Source organism: Elephas maximus, chromosome 19 (genome assembly GCF_024166365.1).
Source record: "Elephas maximus indicus isolate mEleMax1 chromosome 19, mEleMax1 primary haplotype, whole genome shotgun sequence".
NCBI lineage: Eukaryota > Metazoa > Chordata > Mammalia > Proboscidea > Elephantidae > Elephas > Elephas maximus.
This window is the reverse complement of record NC_064837.1, coordinates 79,530,984-79,556,724: the sequence shown is the minus strand read 5'-3', so window position 1 is coordinate 79,556,724 and position 25,741 is coordinate 79,530,984. Positions and strand designations below refer to the sequence as shown.

Genomic DNA, 25,741 nt, shown 5'->3' with positions numbered 1-25,741 from the left:
AGGGGTAAAGATATTTGATGTGAACAATAGTATTGAGGGGATTAGATAAGTTCTGACTTAGAGGTTCGAGTGTTGAGAGATGAAATCATGGGAGAAAAGGAGAGTTGACTCAAAGCTGTGGAGCTGTGAACCTGCATTCTGTGTTCAGAGAATTGCAAGTGTTCTGGCACAGCTGGAGCATAGGGTGTGTTTTGAGAGTGTGAGGGGCTATAGAGATATTAGCAATGGCTGGATTGTCAGATGCCTTGAATGGCAAGTAAAAGGGCTTGAACTTTATTCTATAGGTAATGGTGAACCATTGGAGGATTTTGAACTGGGGAGGGATACATTCATGTTTATGCTTCAAAAGATCACAATGGACAGGGTAGGAAGGGGTGGGATGGGGAGACAGGACCATTAGGAGTCTAGATCGTGGGCAACCCTGTCATGGCCACCCCTGGGGACTTTCAGACACTTGTCAGCCTCTCCTAATGAGTGTTATGGTGTCACAGTCCTTGATCTGAAGGTCTCTGAGGCTGTAACAATTCTGCATTTTCCAATCCAGGAGCTGTAGAATCTGATCCTCCACACGAGGCCCTCCAGCTACGTCAATCTTCTCTTTCAAGCCCCAAATGGAGTCATCAGGGTCGATGGCATAAGGCTTATTCTGCCCCCTAGATTCCTTCACAACGACCTGGATGTCAGGGAGGAAGGTTTCCAGCACCAGGATGCCCACCTTAGAGAAGATACCATAATCAGCAAAGGTCTGCTCCCTGCTGAGCAGTTCCGCTCCCCACCCAACTCATGGAAAGAGAGACGCTGATGCCCATTGAGGCCACACATGTTCTAGTCCTCCAAATGGGGCTTTAGGGGTTCACTGAGTGTCCAGGCCTGCTCCCTGGTTTTTCTCACCATCACCTGGACATCTCTTGCTCGATGTAAGGGAAGCAGTGGCAGGTAAGAATCTCTGGGTGGGCGTGACTGTCTGCTGTCTTCAAACCTCCCCATTCTGGTGACTGGCCATGTAATTTACTGCCCTACAGAGACACCTTTAAAAATAAAAGGAGGTGCTATCAATAATTATGTGAGACAACAGGGATAAACTGGTAATGTCCCAGACAAAGCAGGACATTTGGTCATCTGAGGCTTATAGGACCGTTGGTTCACCCTCTATTCCCCAGCTCCCCCTCATCACTATAACAGTTGGCATCAGTTCTCCAAATAACTACCCCCTTATTAGGAGATATTCGGAGTTCTCCCTGTCCCATGGGGATAAATGTACTTACTGCATCATCGAGCTATTGTGAAGATAAAAGATTTCACATATGTGAGGCACTGGTCACAGTGTGCAAAGACATATATTCAAGGATATCCATTGTAATGGCAAACATTTGAAAGCATCCTAAAAAATCTGTCAATGGGGCACTGGTTATCTAAATTAAGATACTTTAGTGCATTGGTCTATGACGTAGCTGTTAAAAAGATGGATTATATTGAGGATAACTGTATGTTCCTAATCATCTAGGGAAGTCCTGATTTATGTTTATTGTCCTGGCTTTTAACATCACCCTTTCATTCCCAAATGTTCCCTGGTTTGAACTTTATATTGTAAGATTACCCCTATTATAAGCCTTATGTGTGGATATGGAATTTTCTCTAAGATAATTTAGCTTACTGAATACCTTAACGATTTAAGCAAAAAAAAAAAAAAAATTGAAAATGTGCAAAAAAGCAGAATGCAAAATCAGACACAGGCAAGAGGTTGTGAATGGGTGGGGTATTCATGGAAGGAGATGGAAGAAATTGATTTGTGGATGTCTGGGAGGGTTTAGAACTGAGAGTCTGGGGGTTGAGATAAAAAGAAGATTTACTGTTAATTATGTACCTTTCAACAGTTGATCTTTTTTTTAATACTGTGAACCTTGTTATCTTTTCACAAAATGCAAAATAATAGTAATAATAATAACAACAATAAAGCTTACAAGAGGGACCTCAGCAGGAGTTGGAAGTACTGGCCTGTTATGTGAATCTGACCATCCAGGAGCCCCTTAGTCAGCTGGACATTCGCAACCAATGGGACCCACAAGCTAGGTGGTGGGCCCCTCTGCTGCTTTGGGCATCTGAATTGCTTCAGGTGCTGCAGGGTTACCTTTGCAGCCAGGCTGAGGATTTCCCTGCAGGATTTGAAATGTGGGCCCTGGTGACAAGCTCACTGTGGGAACAGAAGGTTGGGGATACTAGGTCGTTCAGTGAACTCATAAGCAGAGTCCTGGTCTATGAACCTAGAGTCCTATGTAACGTTCAGACCTAGCATGGCCGAGATCCAATTATAAGGAGGCAGCACAGCTAGAGTTGTTGTCTGCAGTAGAACCCTGTGCTGTTCTTGTATTATTTTTGGATATATCCACTAAATCTCCTGTTTTAATTGCAATAAGTTGAGGTTTTGACCATCCACAATAGGAGAACATTCTCTCACAGGATGTACGTACGTTAGTGAATTCTTTGGCTATCCTGGCTCTCAATTAGCTACTGGGCAGGGCAGGAATTTTCTGCCCATTTTCCCAGGGAAAGAACTGAGGCCCAGACATTTTCAGGATAAGGGAAGGAAACGCACACCTGGTTGACAAGGACAACTCTAGAGAAGGTGTTGCCTGTAGTGGGGACTTGCGGATGCTGTGGCAGGAGTTGTGGAAGTTTCATGTGGTGTTGAAGTGAAGAGAACATTGAGTCATGACTGTGGGGTGGGGTCATGCCTGTATGTGCCAGCCCTGGCTGGGGTCTTCAGTCCAGGAGCACACCTGCCATAGAGAGTAAACAGCTTATTTGGTCAACAAGCCCCATCTCTTCCTCTTTCTCAGGTTATTGGTGAGGTCAGCTGGGTTCGGGATGATGGGTATGGAAGAGATAAGGGGTGGGTCTGAGCCACATCCATGGTTCTGGCCTTTGGAGGTCAGAGGTGTTGGGTGCCTGCATCTGTGTAGGGTAAGCTCCCTGCATGCTGAACCTCTTGATTTAAGATTGGAGATCTAACCAAAGCAGGCTCAAACAAGGTTTATCACAGAACTTTTGCTTGAATTGCTGGGGTAAAGGTATATTGGAAGGTACACATCCGAAGCCTGGACCTCATGAAGCCATGAAGGAATTAGCCTGAAGTCAAAGCTGAAATCCTGGGAATGGCTGAGCTGAGTGATTCCCAGTCAGGACACTGATGACAGAGTGACCACCCGGATCACACTATACCTGAAGCTTCTTTTGTGTTTGAAATATTCAGTTGCAAGGCCAATAAATTTCCTGTATTTTTAAAACTGTTTGAGTTAGGTTTTCTATCTCTTGTAGTTGAAAGTAATACAACTAATACACTCACCTACGTTCCTTATATGTGTGATAGTTTCTGACACATTCATTTTGAAAATCATAGTTCTTGGTCTAGTACATGCAGATAGCTTCATGATCTCTGAGGATTTCCATCAGAGCCACAAACCCTTCATTTATGCTGAAGTTCACACTTTTGTCCATACCCATTTCCCAGGCAGAGGTAGTCAGTAGTTCTAGTGCATATTGTGAAGGCAAGGGTAGTTTTCAATATTTACATATCAAGTACTGTTGAGAGAGAGAGAGAGATTGCTACTTGGAAATTTCCAGTTCACTTTTTCCAGGTCTCAGTAATATTTCATCAAATTTATTTTTTATCTTTATTTTCCATCATGTACAATCATGAAATTTTATTCCGGCACAGCCTCTCAGAAGATAATAGGGTATAAAAACATCAATGGCAATAATATAGGTTGAAATGTGTTCCCCTAAAATATGTGTTAATCCTAACCTTTATACCTGTAAATATGACCCTGTTTGTAAATAGGGGTTTTCTTTTGCTATGTTAATGAGGTCACAACAGAGTAGGATGGGTCCTTAATCTCATCACTTCTGAGTTAGAATAGACACAGAGACACATACACAGGGGAAGATAGATGACATGTGAGGACCTGTCTACAACCAAAGGAACACCAAAGATTGACGGCAGTCACCAAACACCAGGAGAGAGGCTCATAGAAGGAATTGAGGTGACCAAGACCCTGATTTGCACTTTTGGCCTCCAGAACTGTAGAAAGTAAATTTCTGTCCTTTAAAGCCAACCACTTGTGTTATTTCTGTTACAGCAGCAGTAGCAAACTAAGACAAATAATAAGGCTATCCCTCGCTTTGCCCAGGGCTCTGCATATCGATAGCTTCTAGTTGTACTATCTCTACACTATTTAACCTGCCCCCTATGGTTGAACAGTGGGTTGTTTCCAGTTTTTTCTATGTAAAAATATGCTGTGATGTGCCCGCCCTCCCCCCTCGTCACAGCACCTCCCAGCCTGGAAGCCCTCCCTCAATTGCAGATTCCAGAGCTTCACCAGGCGTAGGAGGCACTTCAGCTTTCCTGGCCAGCTTTTCACAAAGTGCCTCTGCAGCTCTGTGAAGCATAACGATAACTCCCCAGGACGGCCAGCGGTGGCTATTAAGTCTTCATAGACTTCAGGTGATTGTTTAGTTCCAGAAAAAGGGTCCTGGGAGGAGAAAAGTAAGTTGCAGAAGCAGGTCAAGAACAGGATCTGGTCCACATCAGAGCTATAGTTCAATGTGGTCCCCTTCCCTGAGGAGTCGCCCTGCGAGGATGACGATATTGAACTTCACCTCCATGACGCCTGGTTCCGGAGGCTGGAGGTGAGTCAGAAACATCAAAATTGGACTGTTTACACAGGTTCAAAACAAGGCACTTGGTTTCCACCATATTCATTGGCTTTTGCTGTGGGTATTACTATATCTTTTCACCGAGTAAAGAAAATGAATACTCTAATCATAGATTTCTGGTGATCATTTAGTTAGGAGCAAAAGTTTCCTGGGAAGAGAAAAGTAGCTGGGTAGGAAAATCTACCCTTTGAGATGAAAGGATTAGGAAAAGGTCTACTGTGCATGGAGTGTGCATAAATCATCTCATGCAATCCTCACTACAGCAATATTATCCTACCCTTTATACAACTAAATAAGTGGTGGCCTACATGGTTCGACAGACAAAAATAACCCAAACCCACTGGTGTCAAGTCAATTCTGACTCATGGCAACCCCATGTGTTGTTACAGAGTAGAAGTGCTTCATAAGGTTTCCTTGGCCATAATCTTTATCAAAGCAGATCTCCAGATTTTTTTTCCATGGTGCTGCTGGGTGTGTTCAAAACCAACCTTTAGGTTAGTCGCCAAGCACAAACACCTTGCACCACCCAGGAACCTAGATGATCACACAGACTGTATTATTTTTTTGTAATTTTTTTTATGGTTCAATCTAATACTGCTTTTTTGTTAAATTGTACATTAGATGAAGGTTTACAGAACAAATCAGTTTCTCATTAAACAATTAGTACACATAGTGCTTTGTGACATTGGTTACCAACCCCATGACACATCAGTACTCTCCCTTCTTGACCTCGGATTCCCTATTACCAGCTTTCCTGTCCCCTCCTGCCTTCTAGTCCTTGCCCCCGGGCTGGCGTGCCCCTTCAGTCTCATTTTGTTTTATGGGCCTGTCTAATCTTTGGCTGAAGAGTGAACCTCAGGAGTGACTTCATTAGTGAGCTGAAAGGGTGTCCGGGGGCCAAACTCTTGAGGTTTCTCCAGCATCTGTCAGGCCAGTAAGTCTGGTTTTTTTTGTGAGTTAGAATTTTGTTCTACATTTTTCTCCAGCTCTGTCTGGGACTCTGTACTGTGATCCCTGTCAGAGCAGTCGGTGGTGGCAGTTGGGCACCATCTAGTTGTGCTGGACTCAGTCTGGTGGAAGCTGCAGTAGTGGTGGTTCATTGGTCCTTTGGTCTAATATTTCCCTTATGAATTGGTTTTCTTCATTCTCTCTTGCTCTCACCAGGGTGAGACCAGTGGAGTATTTTAGAAGGCTGCTCACAAGCTTTTAAGACCCTAGATGCTACTCACCAAAGTAGAATGCAGAGCATTTTCTTTATAAACTTTATTATCCAATTCAGCTAGATGTTCCCTGAGACCATGGTCCCCACACCCCTCTGCCCGGTAGTTTTGTCCCTCAGGAAGTTTGAGTGTGTTTATGGAGCTTCTAGGACCTTGCCTTGGACAAATTATTCTGGTTTCCCCAGTATTGTGTACTGTCTTACCCTTAACCAAAATTACAATTTTTCTATTGTCTAATTTAGTGATTTTCCCTCTTTTTAGTGATTTTCCTTCCCATCCCTCACAACCATCAAAGATTCTTTCTTTTTGTGTGTAAAACTTTGTGTGAGTTTTTATAGTAGTGGTCTCAAATAGTATTTGTCCTTTTGTGATTGATTTCACTCACCATAATGCCCTCCAGATTCATCCATATTGTGAGATGCTTTGCAGATTCGTCATTATTCTTTATCATTGCATAGTACTCCATTGCGTGTATGTATCATAGTTTGTTTATCCACTCATCTGTTGATGAGCATCTAGGTTGTTTCCACTTTTTGCTATGTGAACAATGCTGCAATGAACATGGGTGTGCATATGTCTATCTGTGTGACAGATTTTATTTCTCTAGGCTATATTCCTAAGAGTGAGATTGCTGGATCATATGGTGTTTCTATTTCTAGCTTTCTAAGCAAGTGCCATACGCTTTTCTGAAATGGTTGTACCGTTTTGCATTCCCACCAGCTGTGCATAAGAGTTTCAATCTTCCCACAGCCTTTCCAACATTTGTTATTTTCTGTTTTTTTGATTCATGCCAGTAATGCCAGGGTGAGATGTTATCTCATTGTGGTTTTGATTTGCATTTCTCTAATGGCTAGTGATCAAGAGCATTTCATCATGTGTCTGTTAGCCTCTTGAATGTCTTCTTTGGTGAAGTGTCGGTTAATTCCCTTGCCCTTTTTTAATTGGATAATTTGTCTTTTTGTTGTAAAGGTGTTGGATTTTCCTGCAGATTTTAGAGATTAGACCTTTGTCGGATTTGCCATACCCAAAAAGTTTTTCCCCAGTTTGTAGGTTCTCTTTTTACTCTTTTGGTGAAGTCTTTTGAGGAGCATAAGTGTTTAATTTTCAGAAAATCCCAGTTATCTAACTTATCTTCTAGAGTTTGTATGTTGTTAGTTATGGTTTGTATCCTGTTAATGTGGGCCTCTAGCATTGATCCTACTTTTTCTTCTATGATCTTTGAGGTTTTTGTTTTATATTTAGGACTATGATCCATTTTTGAATTAAGTTTTGTGTATAGTGTGAGATATAGGTCCTGTTTCTTTCCTTTTTTTTTGCCAGCACTGTTTGTTAAAAAGACTGTCTTTTCCCCATTTGATGGAGTTTGGACCCTTGTCAAAGGTCAGGCAACCATAAACAGACAACCATAGGTGGATGGATTTAGATCTGGGTTCTCAATTCTGTTCCATTGGCCAATGTGTCTGTCATTGTACCAGTACCAGGCTGTTTTGACTACCATAGCTCTATAGTAGGTTCTGAGATCAGGTAGTGGGAGTCTTTATTCTTCTTCTTCAATAGTGCTTTACTTATCTGGGGTCTTCTCCCTTTCCATATAAAATTAAGGATTAGTTTTTCCATTTCTTTGAAGAATGCTGTCGGTATTTGGATCGAAAGTGCATTATATTTGTAGATTGATTTGGATAGAATTGACATTTTCACATTGAGTCTACCTATCCACAAGCGTGGTACATTTTTCCATTTATGTAGATCTTTTTTGGTTTCCTGCAGTAGTGTTTCGTAGGTTTCTTTGTATAGGCCTTTTACATCCCTGGTTTGATTTATTCCTAAACTTTTTTTTTTTTTAGGGGCTATTTCCTAATTTCCTTTTCATCGTTCTCTTTATTGGTGTATAGGAATCCAACTGATTTTTGTGTGTTTATCTTGTATCCTGCTTCTTTGCTGAACCTTTCTATTAGTTCCAGTGATTTTCTTATGGACTCTTCTGTGTTTTCTATGTGTAGTATCATATCATCCACAAATAGGGACAATTTTACTTCTTCATTACCGATTTAGATACCCTTTATTTATTTTTCTTGCCTTATTGCTCTAGCTAGGACTTCCAGCACAATGTTAAATAAGAGTGGTCATAAAGGGCATACTTGTCTTATTCCTGTTCTCAAGGGGAGGGTTTTTATCCTTTCTCTCTATTAAGAATGATGTTGGCTGTTGGTTTTGTATAGATGCCCTTTATTATGTTGAGGAATTTCCCTTCTATACCTATTTATGGAGGGTTTTTATCAGGAATGGGTGTTGAATTTTGTTGAATACCTTTCCCGCATCAATTGAGATGATCACGTGATTCTTTTATGTATGTGGTGGATTACATTGATTATCTAATGTTGAACTTATCCTTTCATACTTGCTATGAATTCCACTTGGTCGTGGTGTATTTTTTTTTATATGTATATATGATGCTGAATTCTATTGGCTAGAATTTTGTTGAGAATTTTTCATCTATATTCATGAGAGATATTGGTCTGTAATTTTCTTTTTTTGTGGTGTCTTTGGCTGATTTTGGTATCAGGGTTATGCAGGCTTCATAGAATGAATTTGGAAGTGTCCCTTCCTTTTCCATGTTCTGAAATTGTTTGAGTAGTACTGGTGTAAGCTCTTCTCTGAATGTGTGGTACAGTTGTCCAGTGAAGTCATCTGGGCCAAGGCTGTTTTTTGTTGGGATTTTTTTATTATTACTATTTCAATCTCTTCTCTTGTTTAGGGTCTGTTCAGATTTTCAACTTCATTTTGTGTTAGTTTGGGTAGGTAGTGTGTTTCTAGAAATTTGTGCATTTCCTCTAGGTTTTCAAATTTGTTGGAGTATGGTTTTTCATAGTACTGTGTTATGATTCTTTTTATTTATTTGAGTCTGTTGTAATGTCCCCCATTTGATTTCTTGTTTGAGTTATTTGCGTCCTTTCCTGGTTTTCTTTTGTCAGGTTGGCCAGTGTTTTGTCAACTTTGTTGATGTTTTCAAAGAACCAACTTTTGGTTTTGTTGATTTTTTTCTGTTGTTTTTCTATTCTCTATTTCATTTATTTCTGCTCTCATCTTTATTATTTCCTTTCTTCTAGTGACTGTGGGCTCCTTTTACTGTTCTCTCTCTATTTGTTCAAGTTGTATAGGTAATGTTTTGATTTTGTCCCTTTCTTCTTTTTTGATGTGCATCTATTGCAATAAATTGACCTCTGAGCACTGCCTTTGCTGTGTACCAAAGGTTTTGGTGTGGTGTGTTTTCATTTTTGTTTGATTCTAGGAATTTTTTAATTCCATCTCTGATTTCTTCTATTACCCAGTGGTTTTTAAGCAGGGTGTTATTCAGTGTCCATATAATTGATTTTTTTTCCTTGCTCTTCCTGTTGTTAATTTCTATTTTGATGGCATTTTGATCAGTTTTAGATTTTGTTGAGTTTTGCTTTGTGGCCTAAGATGTGGTCTATTCTGGAGAATGTTCCATGTGCATTGGAAAAGAACGTATACTTTGTAGCTGTTGGTGGCGTGTCCTATATATGTCTATGAGGTCAAGTTGGCTGATTGTGACTTTTAGGTCTTCAGTATCTTGCTGAGTTTCTTTCTAGATGTTCTGTCCTCTACCAAGAGTGGTGTGTTCAAGTCTCCTGTTATTGCAGACCTGTCAATTTCTCCTTTCAGTGTTGTTAGAGTTTATGTATTTTGGAACCCTGTCATTGGGTGCATAGATATTTATTATGGTTATGTCTTCATGGGGAATTGTCCCTTTCATCCTTAGGTAATGTCTTTCTTTGTCATTTATGGTGGATTTTGTTTTAAAGTCTATTTTATCTGAGATTAGTATTGCCACTTCTGCTCTTTTTTGGTTGCTGTTTGCTTGATAGATTTTTTTCCACCCTTTGATTTTTGCTATATCTATGTCTTTGTTTCTAAGGTATGTCTATTGCAGACAGCATATTGGTGGATACTGTTTTTTAATCCATTCTGTCACTCTCTGTCTCTTATTTAGACCATTTATGTTCAGTGTAATTGTTGATGGGTGTGAGTTTATTGCTGTCTTTTTATAGTGCTTTTTTTCATGGTGTTGATGCTTTCTTTGTTCCTCTTACACGCCTGTGCTGAACTCCTTTTCTTTGTGGATTTTTTTTTTCACTTCTTTGTGTAGATTTTGTGTTTACTGAGGCTTTATGTTTTTCTTCTTTATTTTGATGAGTAGGTTTGTTAACTTTCTTTGTGATTACCTTGAAATTTACCCTATCTTCCTAAGTTTCAACCAGACTTTTATTACTTGGTACTGCCTTACATTTCTCTCCATTTGAAAGTTCTATACTTACATCATTTATTCCTTCTTTTATTGTTCTGACATACTTGTCATTTACAGATTAACTACTCTGGTTCCCTGTTGTAAATCTTTTAGTTTTGATTAATCCTTGAGAGTTTATTACCTAGGCTGGTATCTGGCTGATGCAGTCTTGCATCCTAGATTCAGGCTGTTGTCTGATGTTGTTTGTTCTCAAACCAAAGGATGCCCTGTAATAATTCTTGTAAGTTTGGTTTGACTTTTACATATTCCCTTAATTTCTGTTTATCTGGAAATGCCCTAATTTCACCATATTTGGGTGACACTTTTGCAGGACATATTATTTTTGATTGGCAATTTTTTTTTTTCTTTCAAGATTTAATATATGTCATCTCATTGCCTTTTTTCTCCATGGTTTCTGCCGAGTAATTAGAACTTGGTCTCATTGTTTCCACTCTGTATGTGATTTTTCATTTTCTCAAGCTGCTCTCAGGATCCTTTCTTTGTCTTTGGTTTTAGTGAGTGTGCTTATGATATGCCTTGGTGTTTTTATTTTGGGGTCTATCCTATACGGGGTTCATTGAGTTTCTTGGTCATCTTTTCATCTTTCATGATATTAAGGAACTTTTCTGTCAGCGATTCTTCACAGATCCTCTCTGTGTTTTCTTCTGTTTTCTCCCCCTGTTCTGGAACTCTGATCACTTGCAAACTTTTTGCTTTTGATTGTATCCCACATCGTTCTCAGGGTTTCCTCAATTTTCTTCATTTTTTCTGTGATTTTTCCCCAAACAAAGTGGTATCCAAGTATTTGTCTTCAATTTCACTGATCCTGTCTTCCATTGTTTCAAACCTGCTCCTCAGACTTTCTGTGTCATTGTCCATTTCTGAAATCTTGTTGTTTATCTTTTGGATTTCAAATTGTTGTTTTTGTATGATTTCTAGTTGTGAATTTATTTTGACATTTTATTCCTGTATTATTTTCCTTTTTTTTTGTATGCCTTTTCCATGATTTTGTCTATTTTTTCCTCATTTTCATCTGCCTTTTCCTTCAACTCTTGGATAGCTCTGAATATTAGAGATTTGAATTCCCTATTGGATTGTTCCCGTACCTTTTAATCTACTGGAAGGTCATCTGATGTTTTATTTTTGGATACCTACTGGGATCATCCTGTTCTGTGTTTTTATATGTTTTGGTATTGTCTGCTATCTTCAGGAAATTCAGTAGTTACTTTCTTCATTTATTGATTGTAGATTTATATGTTTCATTTTGGTTTTTGTTGTTGTTGTTGTTATGTATGAGTAGGGAGGCTGTGCATTCTTTCTTGTTTGCTTATCTGTGGGCATGATACTTCTCACCAACTTGTCCAATGGGCAGGGCAAATTGCCAAGCTGTGGTGCAGCTGGGCAGGTCCAGCAGAGGAGAGGCTGGGATGGGTTGTTTGTGGCACATACCGGGACTTACAGGGTCAGGCCAGAGATCAGTGCAGGGCAGGTTCTGGTAGACTGTGCCTGTGCTGCTTGGGGGAACAATTTCCAGGGCACAGTGCAGATAGGCAGGGGGAGGGGAGAGGATGTGATGTGTGTAGATAATCGAGTGTGGGAAAGAAGAGAAAGATGAGAAGCAAGAGCAAAAAAAGTGCCAAGAGATCCTACTGTTGGAATGGCACAGACTTGGGGAAGTCATGTGCTGGTGGCTTTCTAGCCAGGTTGTGCGGCACGGTCCATCAAGAAGGGAGAGATATGGTACCCACAGCTAGATGGACAGGAGAAAGGAAAGGAAGGAAGGGCAAGAGAGGTAAGAAACTAGAATTAAAAAAAAAGAAGTAAAAGGAGAGAGAAAGACACATGCAGCTACATGACTGAGAGAAAGGAATGGAAGGGATGTAGAGAGAGACAAGAAACCTAGAAAAAGAAAAAAAGATGCCAGTGGTTAGGATGAAGGTAAGTAAGGGAGGTAGAGAGAGACAAGAAATTGAGAAAGAAAAGTAGAAAAAAGAAAGGAAAAAAATTCCCAAGGGAGCCCACCAGAAGTGAGTCCCCAGCCAAGCAACCCTGCACATCCCATCTAAAATTACTGAAGATGCCACACTGTGCCAGGTGTTCAGGAGAAGGGTAAGGATGGGAGGTAGAAAGAGAGAAGAAACTGAGAAAAAATAAAAAAGAAGACAGAAAAGAAAAATGTCCCAAGGGAGCCCACCAGAAGCAGATGCCCAGATGAGCAGTGCTGCAAGCCCATAAAGAAGGTGCAGAGATGGTACACAACACCAGGTGTTCAGGAGAAGGCTAAGGAAGGAAGGTAGAGAGAGACAAGAAAATGAGAAAAAAAAAAAAGAGGAAAGAAAGAGAAAAAATGTCCCAAGGGAACCCACTGGAAGAGGGTCCCCAGCCAAGGGGCACTACATAGTCTGTCAAGAAGGAGCAGAGATGGCAAATGGTGCCAGGTATTCAGGAGAAGAACAAAGAAGGTAGAAGCAGACAAAAATTGAGAAAAGAAAAGGAGAAAGAAAAAGAAAAAAAAGATGTTGGCACAGACCAGGAAAGTGATTTCCCAGCCACACAGCACTGCACAGCCTACCTAGAAGAAGCAGAGATGGCATACGGGGCCAGGTGTTCACGAGAAAAGAAGGGAAGGGTTGTAGAGAGAGAGACAAGAAATAATAATAATAAAAAAAAAATCCCTAAGAGAGCCCACTGGCTTGGCGGCTCACACCTGGAAGTGGCTCCCAAGCTGCTAAGTGTGGCACAGCATCTCCAGAAGCGGCAGAGATGGCACACTGTGCCAGTTATTTGGGAGACAGGAAAAGAAGGAAAGTAGAGAGAGATGAGAAACTGAGAAATGAAGAAAAACAAAAAGAAAATAATAATAATAATAAAAAGAAATGCCCCAGAGATTCCACCAGCATGGTGGCACAGGCTGGAGAAGAGGCTCCTGAGCTGCTAGGCACTGCTCAGCCCATCTAGAAGTGGCAGAGATGGCACACAGAGCCAGATATTCAGGAAACAAGGAAAGTAGAGAGAGACGAGAAAGTGAGAAATGAAGAAAAACAAAAAGGAAAAAAAATGCCCCAGGGATCCCACCATCCTGGCAGTGCAGTTCCCCAGCTGAGCGGCACTTCACATCCTTTCAAGAAGAAGCAGAGATTGACCTAGGAGACAGGTGTTTGAGAGAAAGGAAGGGAAGGAGGTGAGAGAGAGAAGAAACCAAAAGAAGCTGAAGAAAGCAACAACAGGAAAAAAAAAATGGCACTGAAGGAGCTGACTGATGTGGGCAGGGTGAATCCAAGTGGCACAGAGTCAGTTCCTCCCCCGTCGAGTGACCACAGCCTGCTGAGAAGTAGCAGAGGCCGAGCAGGGGGAAGAAGGGTGGGGAGTAGGAAAGCATGTTACATGTTATTGCTGGTTACTGGGTGTTCTGTCTCCTGCTGGGAGCTCCTTGTAGCTGTCTTCCTGTACTCCCTGCCCACCTATCTCAGTGGCTGAGGAGTCCAAGATGGCAAACCCAAGCTGCATTATCTGATAGGGGACCTCCACTCCATATATCTCCTAGCTCTCTGTTCTCTGTCAGTTTCTTTATCTATTCAGTGCTTGGTTGAGTTCTTTATCTTTCATTTGACTTTTAGGATTCCGGGATTGACGTCGTCCCTGTTTTAATTAGTTTTTTGGGTCTTTGCTGTAGAAGAACAGCATGGTGCTTCTGTCTATGGTGCCATATTGGCTCCATCCCTGATCATATAGATATTAAATAACTCACATTGACCAAAGACTTGACATGTGTTAAGCACTGGGCTAAATTCATGGGATTCTCAGAACGGCTCCATGAAGTAGGTGTAATTAAGCGAAACCATAGGAAATTGACATTTTTATAGGTCCAGCATGGTCAAATATCCTAGGGTTCAAGTTGATATTCTTATCTCATTTAACAGCTTGGTAGCTGAGTCTTGGAGTGGTTAAATAGCTTGCCCAAGGTCACACAACTGGTAAGTCTTGGAGCCAAAATTGGAAAACATTAAGAGCCCTGTTTTTAAAATGATCTCCTTCATGCTACACTTTTATAATCATACTCCCCTCCCTCCCACCACCATGCCTAAACCCTGGACACCACTCACCTTTTATCCATCTTAGTAATTTTGTCATTTAGAGAATGTTATATAAATGGAATCATAGACTATGTGACATTTTGAAAAAAATTTTTTTTTTTTGCCAATCAGCCTAATGCCCATAATAGCCATCCATGTTGTTCTGTGTATTAATATTTTGTTCTAACATAAATACCCATCTTACAGGTTGTTATTCAAGTTTGAACTTCAGTTTCCATCTGCCTCTTATTGTTTATTTTTCAATGTCATCAAGTGCTTGCTTTTCGTCCTCTGTCCAGAGTTTTAGTTGTAATCTGTGAGAGAGATAGATTGTAAGTGTCTTACTCCATCTTGGCCCACACCAGAAGTTTACAATCACATTTAAAGTAAATATATGTGCAAATACATGTGAAAGAAAATGTTTTCTAATTATTTCTTAGTATTTTAAATGTGATCATTGTACACTAAAATGCTAATAGTCTTTATGAATAGTATGCCCATTCATTTTGTACTTTCCTCTATTTTTTGTGACTAAGCTCTGGTAGCCACAAGTTGGAATCAAATTGATGACAACTAAAAACAAATGCATATTTAAAAAAACCATGAAGCCATTTTGACTTCAGACCTGCCAATGATTCTTATGTAACCTTAATTCAGGCGTTGGGTTTCAAGACCAGAGGAAAGAAAATAGTAGGAAAAGGAAAAATATGGGTGTCAGATGGTGGTATGATTAAGTCCAGTAAGAAATGTCTTGCAAAAGTCTCAAAAGAATCTCTAGGCCACTTACAGTAGGAAATCAAAAGGAATCAGCACATTTGTATGTAGAAAAATACAAGACTCTTATCAGAATTTGGATGGATAAAACCAGGGAAACTAGATATAACTAAGAAAATCCAGTTTCCTGACAACAACGCCCTAATCTTGAGTTTTTCCTCTTGAGATTCTTTAAGGCTGTGTATAGTTCCTTTTCAGTGTCGGGGTAGAGAGGGCTCTATCCTTCTCTCTCGGAGAGGAGAGAGGTCTGAGATCCCCCCAGAAACACATTGCTCCTCCCTCCCTTGGTTCCTTAAGCTTAGTAGCCATCCCTTCTGCAAGGTCCTGGTCTGCTCTCTTGACATTTGGAAACTGAAACTGAGCTTGCATTGCTGGACTTTTCTTTTTCAGCTTAAAGGTGCTAGAGCAAATGGCTGGGTAATAAGAGTATCCCATGGGCTGCCTCACAGGCTCTCAGCCTGGAAAATTCTCAGAATGTCCTGGAGCTGGCCTCCCTCATCCCTTATTTCAAGCTACATAGGAACAGATAGAGAGAAAGAGATACTGAAGGAGGGAATGAAAAAGAGAGATAGAGATCGAGGGAGGAGAGACAGAGAATGAGGAAAGAAGACAAGTCAGGCATTTACACACACACACACAGAAAAACACCTACAGACAGACAGACAGGTAGACACACACACACATGCTCTCAGACACACAGACACATACACAGGGAGATACATCAAGATGGGAAGAGAGAGCCAGTGAGGAGAGCAGAAGGGTGGCAGGAGAGCCAGGAGAGCTGTCCTGGGTCCTGACTTCTCCGGGGTCCTAACTCAATGCCCCCTCACTGGCTGCTCTTTCCTGTTCTACGGCTTCAGGTCCCACCTGGAATATCATTAAAAAAAAAAAATTCTGTTGCTGTCTAGGAGAGTGGGTGGCTTCTCCTGTCTCCTGCACCCAGAACTGCACAGACCATGCACAGCCAGAGCCTGGGGCCAGCTCCATCAGACCTGGGTCCAGCCCAGACCAGGTATTTTCCTTGATCTCAAGGACCAAAAGGTGTGCAGGGGATTCAGAACATTTTTTGTTTGTTTGTTTTCTTTTTTTTATTGTACTATAGATGAAAGTTTACATAACAAACTTGTTTCTCATTAAACTGTTATTAAACATACTGTTTTATGACACAGGTTAACAACCCCACAAAATGTCAACACTCTCCCTTCTCAACCTACGGTTCCCTGTCACCAGCTTTCCTGTGCCCTCCTGCCTTCTAGTCCTTGCCCCTGGGCTGGTGTGCCCCTTTAGTCTGATTTTGTTTTATACATCAGGACATTTTTGATGGGGTCTGAGCACAGAGAGGGGCAGATCCAAAAGCCAGAGCAACTTGTATTACTTTCCTGTAGCTTCTGTAACAAATTATGAAAAACTTTGTTGCTTAAAACATCAGAAATTCACTCTTTCAGACTTCTGGCCAACATGGCGCCATAGACAGAAACACCACCCCCTCCCTCCACAGCAGAGACCTGAAAAACCAAGTAAAACAAAGACAAACAACATTCCTGGAACCTGGAGCATCAAAGGAAGATATAAAGAACTCAGCCAAGCACTGAATGGAATAAGAAACTGACAGAGGACAGGGAGCAAGGACAGATATGTGTGGAGGGCCCCATCAGCTAAAGCAGCACAGATCCATCATCTTGGACTCCTGTCAGGGATCAGCAGAAAGGGAGCGCAGGAAAGCAGCTTCGCAGAACTCCCAGCAGGAGACAGAGCACCCGTAACCAGTGATACACGATTTCCCACCCCCCATTCTCTCCCTGCTGCTCTACCTCTGACTTTCCTGGCTGGCTGTGGTGGCTCAGCCTGCTGGGAAGTGCAGTATCAGTGCCATTTGGATTCGCCCCACTCACATTGCAGATCTGCAGCCAGGGAGTATGGGAAAGCAGCTTCATGAAGGTCCCAGCAGCAGACAGAGCACCCGATAACTAGCAATATAAGCTTTCCTAACCCCCACCTTCTTCCTCCTGCCCCCTCTTCAGCTTCCTCTGCTTCCCACCAGCCACAGTCTCTTGGCCAGGAGGCAACTGCTTTGGCCTCAGGCTGCTCGGATTCACCCCATCCACACTGGCTGGGCCCCTGAGCTGGTGTCGATTCTTTCCTTCTCTTTTGGTTTCTTCCGTGCCTCCTTCTACCTTCCCCTCCTTTCTCTGGAATGCCTGGATCTATGTACCATCTTTGCTTCTTCTTGAAAGGCTGTGAAGCTACCCTTGACTGTAGAACCACTCCCTTGGCCTTCGACACCATGCTGGTGGTATCCCTGGGGCTTTTTTTTCCCCCTTGCTTTGCTTTGTTCTGTTTTGTTTGTTTTCTTTCTTTCTTTCTTTTTCACAGTGTGAGAGCCCCTTCTAGCCAAGCTGCACTGCAAGGCTTAGGAGCCACTCCCCCAATCTGCACAGCAGGTAGGTGGGATCCCTGGAGGCTTTCTTTTTTCTGTGTTCTCTCTTTTTCCCTTTCTGTCTTTCTTCATTTCTCAGTTCTTGTCCCTCTACACTTATCTTCTTTTCCTGTCCCCTGAATACCTGGTGCTGTGTGACATTTATACCCCCTCTAGCCAGGCTGTACTGCACAGCCACTTCCCCAGTCTTAGCAGCCCCACTGGTGGGACTCTGGGACTCTTAGGGACTTTTCCAAATTTTTACATAGTTATTTTTTCTTTCTTTTTCCCTTTTCCTTTTTGCTTTTCTCCATCTCTTGGTTTCTCATCTTTCTACTCCAATGGCAAACTCCCTTAGCACCCTTTTTTTTTCTTTCTTTCCTTGCTTGTTTGTTTTTGGCTCCCCTTTCTCCTGTTTCTCACACCCCTATTAGCTCCACACATCACAACCTCCCCCCCTCTTTCCTGCCTACCTGCACCATGCACTGAACATCACACCCCCAAGCAGCACAGGTACGGCCTGCTGGAAACTGCCCAACACTGATTCCTGGCCCTCCCTGTTGGCCCTAGTATGTGCCAAAAACAACCCATCCCAGCCCCTCTCCTTCAGCTGGACTCGCTCTGCTGCACCATAGCTGAATGACTGGCCCTGTCCATTGAACAAGGAGGTGAAAAGTATCACAACTACAGAAAAAGCAAACAACAAAGAATGCACAGCCGACCTGCTCAGACATAACCGGATGAAACAAACAAATCAAGAAATGAAGAAAATAACTACTGAATTTCCCAAAGACAGCAGACAATATCAAAACATATTTTAAAAAAAGGACAGGATGGTTCCAGTAGGTGTCCAAAATAAGACACCAGATGACTTTCTAGTAGAAGAAAAGGCACTAGAACTGCCTGACAGAGAATTCAAATCTCTGATATTCACAGCAACCCAAGAGTTAAGGCAAAAAGCAAACAAAAATGAGTAAAAAATAGACAAATTTGTGGAAGAGGCAAATTCATGAGAAATACAGACCAAAAAATGGAGTCATTCAGGAATGTAATACAGGAACTAAATGCCAAAATAAATTCACTACTAGAAATTACACAAAAATGACAATTAGAAATCCAAAAGATAAACAATATTTCAGAAATGGACAGTGTCATAGAAGGGCCGAGGAGCAGGTTTGAAATGATGGAAGACAGAATCAGAGAAATTGAAGGCAAACACTTGGATACAACTCTGAGGAAAAATCAGAAAAAAAGAATGAAGAAACCCTGAGAATTATGTGGGGTACAATCAAAAGCAAAAATCTGCAAGTGGTTACAGTTCCAGAACAGGGAGAGAAAATGGAAAACACAGAGAGGATCACTGAAGAATTGCTGACCGAAAACTTCCCTAATCCAAGAATCTCAACTAACCTTATATAGGATACACCCCAAAAGAAAAACACCAAGGCATATCATAATCACACTTGCTAAAACCAAAGACAAAGAAAAAATCCTGTGAGCAACTCAAGAAAAACAAAAGGGGGAATAAACCACATAGTATAGAACTTTCTAATGGAGAGAAAGGCAAGGTGACTCCAAGTAATAATAGATTGGTTCAAATCTAGGAAGATAAGGGTAAATTTCGAACTAAGCACAAAGAAAGTTAACAAACCTACTCATCAAAATAAAGAAGAAAAACATAAAGTCTCAATAAAAACAAAAGGAAAAAAAAAAAAAGAAGAAGCTCACTCACAGTTCCAGAGTCCAGGGATCCAAAAACAGTATCACTGGGCCAAAACGAAGACCTCAGTAGCGCTATGCTCCTTCCTGAGGCTCTAGGGGAGAACCCAGCCCTTGCCTCTTTGGGTTTCTGATGGCTGCCGGCATTCCTTGGCTTGTGGCCCCATCTTCAAAGGCAGCATCTTCAAATCTCCCTCTGCTCACCTCCACATCACCTTCTCCTTTATACTTCTATGCTGAGTCCCGCCTGTCCCTTCTAAGGATACCTGTGACTGTATTTAGGGCCCAGTCAGATAACCCAGGATAGCCTCTCCATCTCAAAACCCTTAACTTAGTCACATTTACAATGATCCTGTTTCCAACAAAGGTATCATTCAAAAATTCCAGGGATTAGGCCCTTATATATTTGAGAGACCTTGATCAGTCCACTACAGACCTGATGTCAGAGGGACATGTGGGCCCAGCTCCTGATGTATGTCCCAGAGCTGTGGAGAGGGTCTTGGCCTTGGGTATGCCTTGGCAGGGAATCCTCAACTGCCCTGGTATCCTAAGCAGTGGAGGCTTGTGGGTCAGCAGAGGCAGTGCCCTTAGCTGGACACAGAGGGTGTGGCAGAAGGCAAAAGATGTGCCTCTGAGACAGCAAGACCCAGAGGCTCTGGGCTGCCTGGGGGCTGAGGTTGAAAGCGACCACCCTCATTAACCAGAGGGGGCTCGGGTGCATGGGAGTCCTTTTCACTGCTAAGGAGACATCATCGGACATTGCCAATGGGAGACACACAGAATCTGCATGTCACCTTCCCGTCCGCTGTCCCTACTTTTCCAAAAGCATTGTAAAACTTTCTCTTCCAAACTTGGTGGCCCTGGTGCCACAGTGGTTAAGCGTTTGGCAGCTAACCAAAAGGTCGGCAGTTCAAATCCACCAGCCACTCCTTGGAAGCCCTATGGGCAGGGTCTCTGTGAGTCAGAATCGACTCGAAGGCAACAGTTTGTTTTTATTATTGTTTTTGTTTTTTTTTGTTTTTCTTCCAAACTTGACTGGGACATTTTGTCAGTTTTTCTTCATCTCCAAAAGGGAAGCTCTACACCCACCTATTAAAAAAAAACCACCATTTCTAATGACCAGGTTTCTACTACGGAGGAGATAGGTGATATGGCCAGTTCTTCTAGCTTTGCTGATTGTGGATTGGAGAGCGGAGTATTTACCAGGGCTCTTTAACATTATGATAATGATAAGAATTCCAGTAGTGTGTGCCAACTTCTTCTCCAAAGGACCCTGTGACCCAAGTACCCATCCTAGTTATGAGGAAATTGAGTCTCAGAGAGAATGTGATCTGCCCAGGATCACGCAGCACTTCAGTAGACGACCGGTCCTTCGACTATGTTCCCTCAATTTCAAATGACACGGGCTTAACCGCTGCACTGGTTTGGGTTGGGTAACCACTACACAGTCTGGCTGCCCATTGCAGACGCTTTTTATTGAGCTGCTGCTATGTGCTGGGCACTGGGTGAGGCTTGGAGAATATGGAGACGAGTGAAACAGACCCATGCTGCACTGGGAACCCCTCCCCAGCTCTGCACCTGCATTCCTGCCTGTAAGGAGAAAGCACTAGCTGGCGGGGCCTTGAAGTAACAGGAGGGGCGCTCATCCTGGGAGTTGGTGGAGCCAGCCCCCTCCTGCTCCCTGGTTGGCCGCCGCAGCCCCCTCCTGCGCCCTGGTTGGTAGCCGCAGCCCCCTCCTGCGCCCTGGTTGGTCGCCGCACTGCGGAGCCGAGTCCTGAGCTCGCGGTGAGTATGGTTGCTACCGGGCTCCTCCCTCATTGTATTAAAGCCGGTTCCCAGGTGACCACTGGAGGCACTACTGGCTTTTGCAGCAGGGACACTGGTGGTTGCAGCCGCTGGCCGGGCACCTGGGCCCTGGTCAACGGAGGTGGCCCCGGTGAGTTTGTGGAGGTGACAGTCATGTTCCTGAGGAGCAAACAGACATTTTTTTCTCCTGGATTTCCTTCTCCTTTAATCCAGTGATAGACTGCAAAGGGGCTCAAGAGGTGGGGGTGTTCGTGGCGGACCCCAAGGAATGAGGAGGGCATTGGAGTGACTCCTGGAGGCCCAGGGATGCGAAGTGTTTGGAATTCTTTTGACAGGAGACTTGGACAAGAACTGAGTAGGTTGAAAAAAAAAAAAAATTTACAGGGGAACAATTCAGTGGTCTCATCCGTTAGAAGTTCATTGGTTCAATATTGAAATTTGAAAAACTATCCTTGGTTTCTATGGTGTTAGTGGCTGATAGTATAATAAATGGGGGCCTAGCTGGCCTTTGGGGCTGTGGCCTAGCGCCCCTCCACATCCTACACCTGCCCCCAACCCACCTCCAGCCCCACCCTGCAACCATTCAGAAGCCAGCTGTGCCCCAGCACCATGCCTCCCTCCACGTACAAATACTTAAACAGCATGAAAGGAGGATTAGTCTTAAGACACAGTCAGGGCAGGCAGGCGCTGGTTAAAGGTACACAGGCAGAGAAATACGGACCAATCTGCAAAGCTGGAAGTGGGGCTCCTCAGGGCTCTCTGGCCTATCCCTTCCTCCTACCCGCCTCACACCTGCCACCTGTGCTTATACAGGTACCTCTATACTGCCCTCCTTCAAACCCACCCCCCCAAAAAAAAACCCAAACCCACTGCCCTTGAGTCCATTCTGATCATGGCGACCCCATGTGTTGCACAGTAGAACTGTGCTCCAGAGGGTTTCTTAGCTGTTATCTTTATGGAAGCCGATCACCAGGCCTTTCTTCTGCAGTGCAACTGGGTGGGTTAGAACTGTCAGCCTTTCAGTTAGAAGTCGAGTGCAAACCGTTTGCACCATCCAGGAACCTTGAACCCTCCAGGCTCCGAATCAACTCACTCCTCCTCCCACCTCCTAACTCAAACTTCTTGTGTTCACCCCTCTAAGCATCAGATGGGAATAATACCCCCAACATGTACAGCTGTCATGAGGACTATGGAAAACATAGGCAGAGTGCCCAAACAGAACCCACACACAGTCGATGCTAAATAAAGGGAGCCACCCAGGTTCAAACTCCAGCTCTGCTAATAGCTCAGACCTTGGTTTCCTCGTCTGTGAAGCGGGGATGGTACCAGAACCACCTCACAGGGCTGCTGTGTGGGAACTCAATGAGTAAATCACAGCCAGCACTCAGAAGGGAGCTGGGCACACCATGAGTGCTGGGTGCATGCTAGCCCCAGACAGCCACCCACCCGCTACTTCATTCAGGGCTCAGCTTAAACACCATCTCCTCAGAGGGGTGCCCTGACCACCCTGTCTAACATAGAACCTCATATGTGTCACTATGCCGCCTTAACCTGCTCTGTACTTTTCCTTAGGACTAACCACAGCCTGACCTTTTGTTATACATCTGTGGGTTTATCTGCTTAGTGTCCGTCTCTCCTAAGTAGCCCATGAGCCCCTAGGACAGGGCCTGGGCACACAGAAGGTGCTCAATATATGTCTGAGGATCACTATAATAATATTAATAACACTAATACCAGTAGCCAGTGCTTAATGAGCTGTGTTCCAGGCAGCATCCTAAGCCCCTTTCATGCCTGATCTCATCTGATATGTGTTTAATACCAGGACAGGCAAAATTTTTCTGTAAAGTCTCAGATAGCAAGTATGTCAGGCTTTGGGGTAGGGTTGCCAGATAAAATACAAGACTCCCAGTAAAATCTGAATTTCAGGTGTTGTTGTTAGGTGCCATCGAGTTGACTCAAACTCATAGCAAGCCCGTATGACAGGGTGGAGCTTCCCCGTAGGGTTCTCTAGGCTGTCATCTTCACAGCAGCAGGCTGCCAGGTCTTTCTCCAGGGGAGCCTCTGGGTGGGTTCAATCCACCAACCTTTTGGTTGGCAGCTGAGTCCATAACCATTGTGCCCCCGGTGCTCCTTCAATTTCAGATAAACCAGGAATAATTTTTTTAGTGTAAGTACATCGAAAATATCGCCTGGGGCGTACTTGTACTAAAAGAAGATGTTATTTCTCTGAAATTCAAAATTAACTCTGTGCCCTGTATTTTATTTGCTAAATCTAATAACCCTATTTTTGCAGGCCACATACAGCCTCTGTCCCCAAAAAGTTACCTTTGTTTTATTTCGACAACTTTTGAAAATGTTAAAAATAATTCTTTGCTCAATGGCCATACAAACGCAGGCCGGATCTGGCCCACAGGTTGAAGTCTGTGAACCCCTAGTTTAGAGCACCTCCTGGCACAGTGCCTGTGGCACGTGTCACTGTCGTGATGCACCTAGTGGAGTGGCTAGAACAGGACTGCTGGGGGAGAACAGGAATACTTGGGGAAGCTCCAAAGCACAAACAAACCTGGAGGCAGACACCTGGGGCGGGGTGGGGGGCGGCGTGGTATAAGAGGCCACCTGCAAGCTATGGATGCTTCTGTGGTGTGCCTCACCTTCCCTTCTAGCCCAATCCTGCTCCCTTCCCAGTCGTGTGTGCCATTCCTTCTGTGGCAGCACCAGAGGGAGACAGATTCCCACCACCTAGACTTGGCTGGGGCAGCCCCCTCCACCTGATATCCCCACCCATCCCTACCTCTGTTTCCAGCTCTGGAAATATCCCTCTACCCTCCAGGACCCATTCTGTGCCCCTCTCCTCAGTCCCTGCTGAAGCCCCCTCCCCAAGTTGATATGATCCCTCCTCCTCCAGGAAAACCCACTGCATGGCTCTGAGTGTTGGGCTCTGGAAGCCACCTGCCATCCCTGGAATCCCAGCTCTCCCATAAAAATCTTGAGCAAATCCTGTCCCTTCCCTAAGTCTCAGCTTTCCCATCAATAAAAAGGGTGATATCTGCCTCACAGGCTTAAAGATAAGAAGACATTTAAATCGTTTAAAACAATAGCTGCCACCTAGTAAGTGCTGCGTACATTCGTTTTAGCTCCTAATACCCACCACGTGTTTATACTGTTCACTGTGCGCTGGAACCTGACTTACAGGCACCAGCTCATCTAATCCTCACAATAATTGGGTGCGGTGGGTACAATTACTCTCCCCATTTTACAGAGGAGGAAACTGAGTCCCAAGGAGGTTAAATGATTTACCCAAGAGCACACGGCTTGCAGATGACAGGGTAATAGGCAAACCTAGGACCGTCTGCCCTGCAGGGAGCCTGGCACACAATAGGTTCGTTCAGTCATTCAACACACACCTACGGTGCTTCCCACGTTCCGTGCGCTTTGCATTCATGAGCCCAAAGATTCCCAACCACCACGCTATAGAGGTGTCACTGTTGTGATTCCCCTTTTTCCCTTGCGAGGCCACTGACCTGGGAGGGCAAAGATCACCAGCCTGTGAGGCAACCTGGATGCTAATCCAGGCCTCCTGCTCCAAAGCCCTAGGTCGTGGTACGGACCACAGCAGCCAGCCAGCTAGATGGCCCACACATCTGTTCCCTTATCCCCGTGCACCTGGGCGCTACAGTCACAGCTGACTCCCTGTTCCCAGAGCAGATTCCAGCATCTCCTGCTGGCTCCACCTCTGCCCCAGCCACAGGCTTTCATGACCCACCTCCCCAGTGCCTCCTGGCTCCCTCTCCCTGCCACGTGGAGGTTCCCGAAGGCAGATCATGGTAACAGAAAGAAATGGCCTTTCCTCACTCTGCCACTAACAGAGCATGTTGGCAGGGATTCCAACCTTGATTCAGCAAACCTGCTCAGCATCCATCTCGTTCTAAATCCTCCCCGCCCTGTCCCCTTCAGCCCGTGTTACCTGCAATGGGCTTTGGGCTGTTTGTAAAGAAGGTGACTAGTGGTATCAACTCAGAAAACTTCCCTACCACTTCCACCAGGGGCTCTCTGGGTCACAGGAGATGGGGTCCCTCAGGACACTAGGCCTCCCAGGCCACTCGGCCTCCCAGGCCACCTTGTTGGTAAGGTCACCAAGGAGGACACTTGAATACCCACTGCAGGAACACCCAAGGTCCTCCAGCACCAGAGATGGGCTTAGGAGACCTGCTGGCAGTCCAAGCTCAGGGAGGGTCCAGTGTCCTCTTCAGAGGCCGCCAGTAGGAAAACATGCTCCTAGCCCTCATAAAAGTTTCTCCAGAGACCCCCCGGGTTCCCTCACAACGTCAGACTCTCTCTCTTCCCCAATCTCTGCTCACTGCATGTCTTGCTCTCTCCATCTCGCTCTCTCTCTGTGTTGCTCAGTTTCTCTTTGTGTGTGTTTCCCTGTGGGCTTTGTACACCTGTGTCTCCTTTCTATGTCTCTCTCCCCTCTGCTTTCTCTGTCTCCCTCTGGTGCTGCCACATACAATATGTAAATGACGGGTGTGGCTTGGCTCTAATAAACTTTATTAACAAACACAGGTGGTGGGCCAGATTTGGTCCATGGGCCACAGTTAGCCAACCCCTGCTCAAGACTGTTTGGCTCTAACAGGCTGGTCTACTTCCAAGCTCCAACCAAAGGAGCCTTTTTTCCCCCCATCCTGAGTCTTGGCACCCCAGCTGGCTATCCAAC

The 25,741-nt window shown here is 43.9% G+C and overlaps 1 pseudogene; it reads right to left on the bottom strand.

Moving 5' to 3' along the window:
- Positions 1–457: 457 nt before the first annotated feature.
- On the bottom strand, positions 458–21,039 carry LOC126063210 (2'-5'-oligoadenylate synthase-like protein 2; annotated as a pseudogene).
- Between the last annotated feature and the right edge of the window lie 4,702 nt (positions 21,040–25,741).